Source organism: Puntigrus tetrazona, chromosome 4, assembly GCF_018831695.1.
Source record: "Puntigrus tetrazona isolate hp1 chromosome 4, ASM1883169v1, whole genome shotgun sequence".
Classification (NCBI taxonomy): domain Eukaryota; kingdom Metazoa; phylum Chordata; class Actinopteri; order Cypriniformes; family Cyprinidae; genus Puntigrus; species Puntigrus tetrazona.
The window spans coordinates 27,649,681-27,662,761 of NC_056702.1; positions in this window are offsets into that span (position 1 = coordinate 27,649,681).

Consider the following 13,081-nt stretch of genomic DNA (forward strand, 5'->3'; position numbering starts at 1 on the left):
CAAGAATATCACTTCACAGGGGTGAATTTCGTGCTTTAGTGTCACCCAGAATGCATCTTCTTAGTTTGCAATTCACATTATTCTCAGTGTTTCTCATTATTAACTAATTTTTTCTTTATTAAGGTAATGAGAATCGTACTGTAATTGCACAATGCTATTTAATTATGTACAGTAATACTGCCACGATATACGACTTTTAATACTGATATAATACTATGCATTTAATACTTTTACTAATTTAGATAAAATAGTTTTTCAGTATATTCGGGGTTAAGAAAAGTGATTTAATGTCATGAAAATAATTTGATAAATAAATTTAAATATTTTATTTGTGTGTCTAGTCAAATAAATTTTTTTTTTTTTAATTAAAATATTTTTGCAGTATGCATGAAAATTTGGGGGGTAAGAAATTTCTTGCAATGAAATATAATAAAATGAATATCATTCAAAATTACTATTATGTTATTGTATTTTGAAATATCAGGCACATATCTTTTTTGGGTTTGTGTAGTTCTGCCAGTAAATCATTGTCGGCTAATAAAAATAATACTAAAAACTAGTCTCTCAGTGAACATGACCAGTGTGAGAACTTGTACCTCTGTAATGGCCCGTCTCTGAACTCTGCAAGTCTGTTAATGGTTTTACTGTCATTAATTCACTCTCGCAGGTTTATAACCTTCTTTCTCGTAGCTTTTTACGAGTTTCAGCGCTGTGACATTTATGGGGGTGGCTTCTCCCAAAATCGCATCCCAGCAATGATGGCATTAAACGCGTCTCACTCCAAATCGCTCCCTAATATTTTAGCAACATTCATCATTTTGAGGAAGTTGTTTTTCAATAACGTTTCCAAAACGGCAGGTGGTCGTAAATTTAATTTGAGATAAAAAAAAATAAAAAATAAAAATCCTGTAAATAAATAAATAAATAAAATAAAATTGCTTTTTCACAGACGTATCACCTAGAGGTGTGGGTCACCCCGTTTAAAGACCGTCTGCGCGCACAGATAGAGACCGAAGGCCTATAACAGCTTATATATTTATACAAGCTGTTATATATATATACAGTTCGGGGTTTTATATGAAAGAGAAAGGAGGAGACGGGCTGCAGTAAAGTCTTTGATGAATTCCCTGGTTACATTCAGCCGCTGTTTCATTTTGATGATGAAGAGGGCTCGCAAACACACACACACACACACACACACAAAACCACACCTCTAAAAACAGAATTACAAACATGCCTTGAAGCCAACTCTCCAAAATAACAGAAATATGTCTCCTCATTATGAAACACACACACATACACACACGCTCCCCTTGTCAGCTGTCCTGCCCGCTTTAATCTTTCTGCTCAATGCAGCCCCCCAATCTCTCTCTCTCTCTCTCTCTCTCTCTCTCTCTCTCCCCTTTCCCCTCTCCCTCTCTCGCTCCACTGTTCTGTGTGATAGAATATCGATCGCTCGCCTCGTCTCAGCAGAAAGGGGGAAGGGAGGGGGCAATGGTCAGATGTGCTCCAAGGTTGTCTCCTTGGCAACTGCCGGATAGGTCACAGGGTTGCCATGGCGCCTAGGTCGTCGGGGTCACCAAGAGGAGGAGGGGTCAGCGGGCTGACCAGTAATGTTTGGGTGATGAGTAATTGTAGACATGCTCTGTGTTTGGGTGTGTGAGTGCAGGTGGGGATGACAGTCATGTTCATTACGGCCATGTTTTGACTGATCTCTACTTTATACACATAATACAGATATATATATATATAAAACTACATATTCCATAAAATTTGCTTTAATCAAGCAGTCCAAATCAAATAAAGGCTTTACATTTTGTGTTTAAATCCTCTAAAGACAATTACAAAGGCTTGTGCGAGTTGTTAGTTTCTGAAATCAGCTTACGTTCTTCATAATGACCATGACTTTGCTGCGCTAACCATAGTTTAACCGCGGTATTTGGGGTAAAACTGCGGGTATACAAATCTTAATCAATGCTCCAAGAAGTCACGGTTACTACATTTTCACTATATTAAAAGCACGGTTGATTCTCGTTAGGGTACGGTTAGATATATTCCATCGAATGATGCTCTTTTCCACTTTGGAGAAGCGCAGATTCGTATCAAGTGTTTAAATGCTAGCTAATAAATTAGTTGAGGTTGCTAAAATCAAAGCCGCTAAGAAAATTTCAATTTGAGGAATGACCACAAAAATTGACCAAAAGGCTGTTGTAGTTAAACCTTGCTAACAGAATTAACCATGGATTTGCTACGCTTGCCCCAATTAAACCATGCGTGGTAAAACTGTTGTTATACGAATGGCAATCAATCCACCCAAAAGTTTTTACTGTAACAAAACCGTGGTAGATGTTTGTCGACATTTATGGTCCTCTAATAATAAAAAAGACAGGCTTGAGGGAGTTGCTATCAGCTGAGGTGGCTAACACCAGCTTTTGTTCTTTAAAACAGCTTTGCTAATTGTGAATTTGACACAAAATAAAGATAAAATGCAAGGCTAAAAGACGTTTTCGCGTGAATGTTTGTAAATTCTCAAGGCCTGCATATGTACAAACGCAACGGTTAACTGTTGCTATGGTTACCCTCTGAGGCGACTTTTCTGTTCGTGAGCGTCCATGTAAGTGCGCTTTAACTAACTTTGCCTAGCTTTTACGGTCGCTAATAATGCTGAAATCAATTTTTAAGACCTCATTAACGTTTGCTTTTACTTCCCGTTGGGGATTCGACCGTTAATTCGCACCGTAACGCAAGCTATTTCTCGGCAAGCTGTTTTGGATGAGACTGATCGTTGACTCTTGCAGAGAACGGTTCGCGCCGCTAGATGGCGACCTAACTCGCCAAATCATGTGCTTTTTTTTTTTGTTGATAATTATTTGAGCCAAGATTTGGTTCAGATGGTTTCTTCAGATCGAAGTTCGTCCTTTCAACCAGGTGATAATATTACATTTATGTTTTTGACGTCTGTGTTTGCTTATCACACACATTTGGCCGCGCTGTCAGGATTTAATCTTAAAAAGTTATTCCTATTGCGTTCAACGAGACGGAAATTATATTATCGTTAGAAAATAAACCAATAGTTTGGTCAGGCGATGTACTAACCTGAATAAATGCTGTTTAGATTCGTGTTTAGGCGAATACTTGCATATAATAAAATGTGTGTTGATAATGTCAGCACGCGTTTTTTTTTTCTTCAAAACGATTGTTGACAAAGAAAAAATAATAATTTGGGATGATTTGTTTTTCTAGATGGTCCTAGCTGGTTATTGGCTAATTGAATAGCCGTTTTCCAGTCAACATTAAATTAGTATAAACAGCTTGAAGCTGGTAGTTTGTAAAAAAAAAAAATGACAAGCTAGAAATTAGTTAGCATAGTGCAAAACACAGCCACCATCTTAATCTGTATTTCCAGTAGTCTGTGTATAAAGCTTTGCTCTAAAGATCCAGTAAGATACCACTGCACAAAAAAATCATGTTGGTTTTTTCGGCATCAGTTCATATTAAATCTTAGTGGTTAAATTAAGTTTTTAAAGCCATGTGTGTGTGTGTAGGCTAAAACATGTCAAGGTGTATCTGAATGCTTTTAAACGGTCAGCTGGTCTGATATTTGATAGCTGGAGTTTGTTCCATTGGGGAACCAGGATAGAAATGGATGGGAAAATCTGGACTCGGACGAGCAGGAAGTCTTCATGTCGAGGGGATTTAAGCGTCCAGAAGTGGCTGATCGCAGTGACCAGACTGGGGTGTACAAGTTTGATGAAGGATTTTAGGTAATGGTTCTACGGGCCATTGGCAGCATTGCTGGCTAGGACCAGTGTCTTGGGTTTAATTCTTGCAGTTACTGGCAGTCAGTGTAGAGAGCTGAGCAAAGGCGGAAAATGAGAGAATTTCCAGAGGTTAAATACAAGTCGAGCGGCAGCATTTTGGATGTGCTCGAAGGACCGTGTAGCAGATACAGGTGGACCAGAGAGGTCCTGAGGTGCACTGGTCTATCTGTGATCAAATAATGCCTTGACAAGCACATAATTAAAGGCACGGTTAGTGTTATTTGAGATATTCAATTCCTCGGATTTTCCTTATTGAGAGCTCTGGACCATAAAAAGTTAGACGAACACAATAAAACTTAATGTATATTTAAATTGATGCAATTTCGAAGGCTTTTCAATGATCGACGTGATTAAAAACTTTACCGAAAATCCTGTTCTAGACAAACTGCTACAAATTTCAGTTGTCAGATTGACAGCCTATACCTTTTATTAAGTAAAACGTCATTTTATAATTCTATTTAGGTGACGGTTCATGTGTAGTTTACTGATTATTATGAAGCGCTTTTATTTAAAACTTTTATTTTATGAATCCTTCAATTACCACTGTATTGTTTTACCTCTCACAAACTACAAATGTAAATATTATCTTAACAATACATATTATTCGGGAGTGCTAAATTATATTTATATGCATTCTATGTATTTATATATGTATTTATGTAGTCAACACTGTAAATTAAGCTATCGAAATTTCATCTTGACAAGGTTAATGTCAGCAACTGAACCAAATTGCGAAAAAAGAAGAAGCCAGGCTTTATTTTATACATTGAAAAGAAGCAGAAATATTACAAGGGCAATATTTGTTCACTTTGGAACAGAGTGTACTGATAATTCTTGTATTTAAAAATGTAGCTATATATTTTGAGTTAATGATAAACATTACATCTGTGCAAGTTTCTTAAGAGTATCATTTAACCCTGCTTTTTATTGTTTTACACGCAGAACATATAGAGCTCATCCATTGAGTTGTGTTTGATGGATTTCACATGTGCCAATGTCCATCAAGCGGAGTCCCACCCTCAATAACTCTCAGGCTCCTTCACAAATGTGCCCCTCTTCCCCATCAGTATCTACTCGGTCGTCATGGAAACAGCCAAGATGCTGGGTACAACAAGGGAAAGTGAGAGAAGGAGAGATGGAGGGTGAGGGACGGAGGAAAAAAAGTGTCTGAAGGTCGCTCACAGATTAAAGGTTGGTGATGACAACTGTTTGTGTGTCTGCTTGAGCTCAAATTCAGCTCGTAATGTTGGCAACGTTAAACATTTCATCTGGCGCTTTTTTGCGCAGTCCCGCACAAAAACCCCACATGTATCACGCTCGCTTGTTGTTCCTCCGGTTTCTCGCCATGTCACGCCCATTGATCTTCCACTTTCTCCTGATCTCTCTCTTTCTTTCTGGCTCACTCTTTCTCCCTGAAAGAGCCAGATGGGGTGAGCGTTTTTTATTCTCAGAGGCCCTCCTGCACGTGCCTCCTATTCAGAGCCTTAAAGCGTTTAATTCATGAGGGGTTTGATTCTACAGAGAAGGGGCCTCTACATCCCTCCCTCCGCCCGCGTTCTTTCGCCCCTCTCTCTTTCTCTGATCCACTCTTACACCATCTTATTTCTTCCTCTGTTCACCTCACTTTTTTCCCTCTCACCTCCTTTATTCACTCCCCTCCTCTTTTTGACTGTTTCTTTTCTCCATACATTGCCTTCCTGCCTTGACTGTAAATGTCCTACATTAAAATACACACACTTCCAATATTTTAAACCTCTTCTCAATGCAACGGTAAAAATGAGAAGCGTGATAACAGTATGTTTTATTGTTGATCGAACCAATCAATCAGATTTTTTTCAAACGCACATGCAAACATAATCTTTGGCAAGAAAATTATACCTTTTTTTTTGGTTTCATATAAATGCATAGAGTACGTGTAGTATTGACCCTCTGGCTCTCTGATAATTACACATTGAGTTAGTGACCATTATCCTGTCAGGTGCCTGTTTGATAAAGCTGTGATAAACCTTTCTCCTGTCCTTGCTTTGCTCTCTCGCTGTCTTTCTCTGTTCTTGAATTTCAGAGCCGGGTTTTCTCCAAAGCTCGGGCTTCTGGGCTTCCTTACCTTTTTAAAAATGAAATTCAGAAATTTGGACCTGCCGGCTGCTGAAAATGTTCCCATCTTTGACGCCGTCAGGCACTGGTCACACGTAAATATTTTTTTCATAGCTTGAATTGCGTTCAAAAACACAAATACGATCATTCAAAATTAATAAGATTTAAAAGAGCACTGGCTTGAAAGACAAATCATTGACATTTAGAGCAGAGGGCTTCCTCAAATTATTCAAATTAGTTTGTTTCTACCTGGCTATTTTTTAATGTACATGTATATATTTTGCACTCAATGGCAAAATTTCTTGAGGCTGCTATATCAAAGTGCACTTCATTTCTTCACAAAAAATGGCTAGTCAGTCAAAGTGTGTGCATATGCATATGCACGTCCCAATTATGTATGTAATGAATATGTTTGTGTAATTAGCATCACGTTCAAGCTATTTAAATGCATGCTCAGTGTATCTGTAACAAATGACAGCGCGCAGGAAGCATCTAACTACAAATAAATTGCACAATCCGGTTCAAAACGCGCGTTTTCCCTCCATTTCGACGACCTCTCCACCTGCCGGGGACCCCGGTGCCCGAAACAGTAGGATTATTTAGTGTCGTTGGGCTTTAATTGATATTGAATGTGGTCAATATTTATTCGGCTTCAGTTAACGCGAAAATAATAAGGCCTTATGTTCGGCAGCGGTGTGTTCCCGAATAGAGAGGCCGACGCGCCGTCGAGTGGAAATCGATGAACACACTGAGTTAATTATGAGAAATCAATTAAAAGGATGGAATTGTGACTTTTATAAAGAGCGAACTGCCATCGGGATATCGACAGGTCGAGAGGGGAGCGAGAGACACTTCCTCCCGGCGCGCGCGTGTTTGAAGTCTGGAGCGCGCGGATAGTATCTCTCTATCTGGACCGGAGACATGGAGAGTCAGACAGACAGACAGAGAAAGAGGGAGAGAGAGAGAGAGAGAGAGACATGCTGACACCAACTACAAAGATTCAGGGAAAATCTTCCAGGTTTAAACTCCGTCTGTCTGTCTTCAGGAAGCTGTATTGGCGGCGTAAAGGCTTTCACGATGAAAGTTATTATTAAATGATTTCTGTGGGGCTGTGCATTAAGGAAATCTTAGAAATCTGTGCAAATATGTACAAATGTTAGAATGCTTAATTTGTCAAATAAAAATCCACTTTTGGCTTGCACGTAACCATGCAATATGCTTAACCTTTTTTCTCATCCTGATTCTTTCTCTTTTCCTTTTGGCATCGTCCGCCAACAAGGGTTTAATCGTAAAGTTGGTCTAAAGACATCATTTGAGTGCTAAAAAACTGGTTTTACGCTTTTAATATGTTCCTGTCCTGTAGGTTTGCGGTTATTAAATGAATGTGGAATTTAGCAACATTCACAAACACATGCGTGCATTTTTACGTGGGGTATTTGTTATAGTCCGTTTATAGTTTTTTTTATAGCCTATATGTAATTTGTAAGCTTTATCATTATTCAGCAGATGCAACATGCAAACTTTTTGTGTGTGTGTGCTTGTTTCGCTCTTTCAGAAAGGTATAAACAGATAACAGTATAAACAGTCGTATGTTTTTGTCGTGGCATATTTTAATGGTGTCCGATTATCCCAGCGTTTAATCCGTTTTCTGCAGGTTTTAATTTATTAATTTCCCGTACGTTGCAAAAACTTGCTGCTGTGACATTTAGTGCAGTGCTTTTCGTTTTAAGAACCAGATCGTCGAATTTACAATAGAAGTTAGATTTATATATCAGTCGTGCACTGCTTAAAATACATGCTACTTTTTGCCATTTTACGCATTGCGTTCACGATATAACATTTACCTATGCGTTGCTAAATGGTTAAAATATATAATATGGCAGCATTTGCATTTATTGTTTAATTATGCATCGGCATGTTTGCATTTTTGCATATTCAAAATGTGAACGTGCTATGCCTGAAACTTTAACGAACAGATTCAAATCGCGAATTTAAAATAAACGCAAATTTATGTAAAACGTGAATATTAATTTTAGCATCGTAATGCCTTTGGCTTCAGTCGTCAAATTTCGATTAGTAACTAAAATAATTTTTCATTTACCTTTTTCCTTTTTACGAAACAAGAGGACATTTATAAATGCAAATATGCATTCATTAAATAAATGCATAATAGGGACAAACGTGCGCACGGCGGGTAAGACTTTTAGTGCTTCATGTTCATGCCTTGATAATTAATGTTATGAATACATTTGTTTAATGTTAATGCTTATTTAAATTTTTGATAAACGTGCCCACAGCAAATGACTGAGCAACTAAAAAGGAAATTCATTTTTGACCACTGAACGTGCAGGTATTGGTAAAAACCCCAAATGAAAGACGTGAAATCATGCAGTGGTCAAGCATATGATTTCCCCTGCACCACGTTTATTGAGATGTCACATAGTGTTGCATTGGAATATTGCAATAATTGATTATAATATACATGCACATGCTTCAAAATAAATGCATATTTCGACAATTATTATCTTAATTACTGAGGGAAAATTAGTCAAATCACGCAAAAATGATTGCATAATAAACTGATTAATACGTTTAAAACGATATTGATTTTTCCAGGTATTTCACAAATATTATCTCGGTCGCATTTTATGAGTGAGCGGAAGCTTAGGTCGGTGTGAATCTTCGGCTTTTTGTCACGAAGGACTCGGCAAGTTCGTGGTTTTATTTTAGAGAATTTAAGCTCACCTCTGCAAAAAAAAAAAAAAAAAAAAAAAAAAAAAAAAAAAAAAGCTGCAAAACGGGATCGATCTTTCAACTTAAACAACAACTTTTTTTGGTCCTAAAGGCTTTGACGATCAAAACAAAAACAGGAGAAAAAACAACCCTGACATTAACGCTTAAAAAATACAATTTGTCCACACAATGTGCAAAGCTGTGCAAAGCCCATTAGCTCACGACCTCGGTGTCAAAGGGCAGCTGGTCAGTCTCCAGACGCGCCGGCCGCGAGAGCGCGCATCGGCTTCCCTCCTTATTGCTCTATATTTCATTATAGTGAAGAAGCACATGCCCGACGCACACATTCAAACAATATATAATATTACGAATCCACAGATGCAGACTTTATATTAGGGTAATGTAAATATCCACCTGTTTATATTTGATGCCTGTGTTTGAATTGGATCTTAAAATATCCTGTTACATATAGGCTACAAACCATCTTTATTTCCTCATGTAATTGTAGAATATAAAACTGGAACAGAAAATGATACATGAAAGTAAACATATAAAACATTTATAGAAATGATGTGTTCCTCTAAAATAATGCGTTTGATAGATATTAAATAATAATATTTCGTAGTTGTAATCTACTTTCGGGGGAATCTTGCCGGACACGTGGACCGTGGAATGAAAACCGCGTGTAGGTTGCACGAGTGTCATGTTTGGTCAGTTTGTAATCAATAGCTTTGATTCTCTTGAGCTGATCATTGACTTTTTGATGTGCCATCATAAGGAGAGTTAGTGAGGCATTGACCTCCAGCACTGATGCTTCATTGTGTGTGCTCTTTTTTTATTACAGACCAAATCTAGTATGTTTGTGAATGTATTCAAATACGCCATATTACTTAAAAAAAAAAAAAAAAAAGAACGTAATTTTAAACGGATACTGTCTGAATGGTTCGATTGTAGTTGTGTTTTTGTCTACCGTTGTGTATATATATATTTAGGCTTGAGAACATGTATCCATGTTTTTCTATGAGTAAAATGATTTGATTGTTTTGCGACAAACACACATACGCATGCACACACACGCTCGCTCCGTGAGCTCTGTGCTGGTTGGTTGTCCAGGTGGTTAGAATGCGGGCAAGCGATCAAGTTGAGGGGTTAAAGGTCAATTTCATCCCAGACGAATGACCTCATTCGCTGGAGGCTGACCTCTGTGGTCAAGCTGGCAAGGGGAGGAAAGAAAGAGATAAATAGAGAGAAAGAAAAAAAGAAACGATTGGCATTAGGGCCGATCATCTAACAGTCGTGATGTCTTCGTCTTTGGTGTTGTGCATCTTCATTGTATTGGTCAGATTCTGCCATTGTCCTCTTAGATTAAATAGATTTTTACTCTCTCTCTCTCTCTGTCTCTCTCTCTCTCTCTCTCTCTCTCTCTCTCTCTCTCTCTCTCTCTCTCTCTCTCTCTCATGAATTAACACCTGACCTTGACCACTGACACTGAACCTAACCTTCAAGAGTGCCTAAACATCAACCCCCACGGCCCCAAAATACACACGCACACGCACATTAAGAGAGAAGAGAGGAACAAACACACACAGATGTCCAGCTAGAAGCTTGTGTGAGGATGTGAGGAGTAAATGTCACATCATCTTGTATCACACACTCGAACCTATGGTGGTTTGTCCTCAAAATATTCCTGAACACAAAAATAGAGATTTCGATAATATTCCTTTATTTTGAGGACTGCAATAGACTCCCCAGATAAGATTCTTTCTCAGAACATATTCACATTGTCATCAAAAAGGCCTGTAGTGTATTTTTTTTCAGCGGCAAAAAATGGTAAGAGCGTATATATAAACGTGTGTGTATAATATTTAACATTACGTTTAGCATTATATATAAATATATATATAATATATAACAATTATCATATGTATAGAATATAATTAAGACATGATTATGTATTTCTTTGCTGGTTTTATTCACTGCAATAAAATGCAGATGATTCTTATCTTTTTTTTTTATTTATTTGTGTGTTTTATAGTTAAGTGTGATATCTATATCCTCAAAATACAATAAGAAATAGGCAGGTTGGCACAAACAACGGAATGCAAGGCCAGAAAAGGGAAAAAAAAGCCCTACAGAATTCTCCAGACTAAGTATTTACACTCCTATAGGTTTTGTTACTTCTCCTCCCCCAAACAGCCCTCTCTTTTTCTTTCTTTCTCCATCTTCCTGCTTAATCCCTGCCTACTTCACCACATGTTTTCTAATCCCAAATATCAGAGGTATCCCCCCTCGCCTTTGAGCCCCTAATGCTGAAACCTCCTTTGATACAACCTTGCTCTTGCTTCCTCTTCCCCTCTTTTTTTTCCCCTCATCTTATCACTCACTCGCACTCCCTGCGCTTGTCCTCTCGTGCCTCGTGTATTGTTTCGCTCACTTCTTCCTCTTTTATATTTAGTTTCCATTTTGTTTGTGCGGTTTATTTACCTGCAATGACGCGCACGTTTTTAAGCTACAATTCAATGCATTTTACAAATAAGATAAATCGATGGTAAATCTCTAAATAGCTTTTCCTTTTTTTTTTTTGCTTCGTGTCAAAGGAGTGTAAGAATATGTAGCGTCGTGTGCATGTTTGTTCAGTGTCATATCAATAGGTTAATAGGCATAGTGTCACATAAACTAAGTCGCTGATTAGTTGGCTCTTCGCCAATCCATACACTAGTCAGGAGTCATAGACCCTTCCGCATTGATTTCCCCCTTTGCCTTGAGAATGAGGTAGAGGTCGGCATGGGGTTCAGCTATTGATCGACCCCAAATCACAACCCACCCGCTCTGCGTCAACCTGTGCCACCGTAGCGTTCACAGGGCGAGCCGTCGGTGCTTCGCTTTGCTTCCAATTGGCTCGGTCAAGGTGCGTCGGTAATTGGGCCTTGTTTTGATTGACAGCTAGATTTACATGCTTACCCACGGATGAGTGCCCCTGTGTTCGACCATCTGATGGGACCGTTGAACCAACTGCTACGTTCGCGCATTAAAAACATGGCCGCTAACCTTTGACACCCTAATTTGCTTAGTCACCATTTAAAGTTGTGTGATGGTCCATTTAGGTTGGCCGTCGTCCATAATTGAGTCCTCTCGCTGGCACTCGTTCATTATTTGTGTCAAATAATTCCTCCCTTCGCTCCTCCCGTCTTTTCTTTTCTGCTGGATAATTACACGTCCGTTTTCGCCCTGGGTTTTTCTCATCTCCACCGGTTTCGTTCCATGCGTCCCTTCTCCTCACCCACTTGCCTCTATCAACAACGTTCGGCTTTTCAGCTCTTCTTTTCCCTGCACTTCCTGATTCCCAGCTGTAATCTCATCGGCGTCGCTCCCCTCGTTCTCCTTTTTCCCCACTCCCTCTCTCTCGTCTTCACTGTGTAAGCAAGAGAGTAGAGGTTGTTAAACATTTTTCTTCTCTCTTAATTGTTTTGACTTGTGCCATCGGCATCCCGATTAGGGCCCATTGATTTCCTAGTGCTAAGTGCATTGATTTCTACATTTCTTATTGATCTCGGTTCTAAATCTACCCACACACAGTCTCAATGCACAAGGCGAGACAGAGAGAGAGAGCGAGAGAAGAGAGAGGAGAGGAATCTGTTAAGTGTGTCATTGTTAGACAAAAAAGGAGTTAGAAACTTATTGGGATGACCTGGAATAGATAGATCTTATTTATGTTCGTCAACAAAATTATACATGATAAAAAAAAAAATGTAAATGAAATATTTAATTAATAAATATAATTAAAGATCACATTAATTAATATCTTTTAAATTATATTAAATAATATATAGTATTTTTTTTTGTATTCGTTCCGTTTTTAACACACAAACAGTGGACACAGCACACACTTATTCTCCACACGCTCTCTTTACCTTTTCCCTTCGTGTAGCCACACACACTTGCACACACTCGGCACCCCATAAAGATCACAGACGGGGTATTGGGGCTTTATCCTCTTCCGCTGTAACGGTGGATCACATATTCAGCAGGCCTCTGACGGGGCAAAATCAGCTCCCCCTCTCAAGCTAGTCTGCGCGCTACTGATAGCCCCTTCCATGTCATAGCATTAGGCCGCGGCAGGCCGCTGCGGGCGAGACACATCGCCAGCACTTTGGGGGTCGATGTCTTTTACCAGCGCTGACTGCTGGATCTTCAGCTGCTGTCTCCCAAGTCTTTGATCGTGTTAAAACTAGCATAGCGTGGAATGATGGTAGAATCTGTATGAAATGGAAAAGACGCTTTTTTTTGTGGCCGGACCTGTAAAGGATGCATTAATAAAAGGGGACGAAATAAAAAATCTTGTTTGTGAATTTCAGCCGCCATAAGCAAATGTGTGAAATCGAAATATTGTAAGAGTGTTTGGCTGGCTATGCAAGAAAAGCAGCGAAAGGGGC